The sequence below is a fragment of the Vombatus ursinus genome, unplaced genomic scaffold, assembly GCF_900497805.2.
Source record: "Vombatus ursinus unplaced genomic scaffold, bare-nosed wombat genome assembly UNPS02014832.1, whole genome shotgun sequence".
NCBI lineage: Eukaryota > Metazoa > Chordata > Mammalia > Diprotodontia > Vombatidae > Vombatus > Vombatus ursinus.
The window spans coordinates 18,291,252-18,293,007 of record NW_020954610.1 but is presented as its reverse complement, the minus strand read 5'-3'; the positions used below and the strand labels follow the sequence as shown (position 1 = coordinate 18,293,007).

The 1,756-nt window shown below is 36.3% G+C and overlaps 1 protein-coding gene across 1 annotated transcript in view; it reads right to left on the bottom strand.

Moving 5' to 3' along the window:
* The window catches only part of SNX30 (sorting nexin family member 30), a 161,308-nt gene that overhangs the window by 41,904 nt on the left and 117,648 nt on the right, over positions 1-1,756 (bottom strand). The window lies entirely within an intron of this gene.

The following is a 1,756-nucleotide window of genomic DNA, read 5'->3' as shown; positions in this document are numbered from 1 at the left end:
GGACACTAGCAGTTGCAGGGAACAGGAGAGGTTTCATGTAGAAGAGAATGGCTAAGTTGTGTCTTAAAGAAAGAGAGTAACTCTGTGAGGAACTGGTAAGAAGAGAGTGGGTTCTGGGTAAGGTGGACAACCAGTGCAGAGACAGCTATGTGTGAGAAACAGAAAGGAGGACAGCTTGGCTGGGTCAAAAATGTGGGAAGAAGAATAATGGCTAATGAGGATGGAAAGAAAAGTTGGATAAAAAAGGATGAGTTCTACCCCAAAAGACAGAACTGGTGCCAAAGGGCTAGAAGTTAAAGGGAGACATATTTTATCTCAACATAAGGAAGAATGTGTTACTTATTAGAGCTACCCAATAATGGGGCACCCCTACAGTTCAAGCAAAACATTTGTCCAGGATGTTTGTTGGGAGGATTCATACTTTAGGCAGGGGTTGAACTAGATGAGGTCCTCTCCTAAACAAAGATCATGTGAATCATGTATAAGAGGGATCATATTGCTTGTCATCTTAATGACTGGAGAAGGGAGAGTATTTGGAACTCAAAATTTTTAAAAAATGAATGTTAAAAAATTAGTAAATAAAGAAAATGGAATCTTTAAAAAAAAAAGAAGACAAACAAGTATATAGAACTATACATTGTCATGGCTGGGATGTGCCAATAAAAAGAAAACTATCATTTAAAAAAGATTATGTGAAGCCTGAACAATGTATTAATTTTCCAGGCAATGCATAGAAGGCCAACATTTCCGTTGAAATCAAAGCCCCTGGTCACAGCAGGCTAGCATAAGCAACTTATTATTCTTTTTTCCACATTCAACAAAGTTTCTAAAATACTTTTGTCTCACATACATGTGTAAAATAATTTTATCATCAATCACTAAATTATTTATCATTAAATTACTAATAAATAAAAGTTAACTGAATTCTTTGGGAATAAGGGTTCCAAAAAATGGAGATAAATTTCCCTTGTAATCCTTGTAAAAATATGTTAGATAAGCAAATAAATTTGGTAAAGGTACAAGGCTTGATGGCAGCTAATAAAAAGGCTGACACTAATGGGGCCATACAGTTTTGGTTTCAAGTCAAAGTGGAAAACACCCTCTCTGAAACCACTAAAATCAATAGATACTATGAGAGGCAAATAGCTCTGTCTTTGGCTTTTCTTCAGGGAACACTAGAAAGGAAATCCCCTTAACAACTGTAGGATTGTCAACATGGAATCATTAGCTTTCTGACCTTTTTCAGGGAGCATAATATGTATGAAGTCCACGAAAAAACCAGATGGGTCTAAAGGAAAATTGGCAGAATTAGACACATGCTGGAAATCCTGGGCACAAGTTAAACCATTTCCATAGACTCAAAAGAATGAAGCTGTTCGACAAAGCTATCCAATACTCAGATGATTTCCTGCCACCCAATGCTTCAGGCCAGTTCTGACACTGGGGAGGGCTGGGAAAACCATTAGGCTACAGTTTAAGCTCCAAAAATCTAAAGTTGGAGATGACATCATAAAGCATCTCTACAATTTTTTTCTGGTCAATGTCCAGGAAACACTTTTACACATTTGGATCCAAGTAGCTTTGTGCTTTTCCTGAAACAATGCCCTATATCATGTGGGATGCAGTAGTACACCAGCCCTAGAAAGCATGACGATGATAACTTCTGTATCTATCACTCTTTTATTTTATTTTTTTTCATTTTAAATTTTTTTATTTTTAACATGTGTTTTTAAAACTTTGGGTTACAAATTTTCTC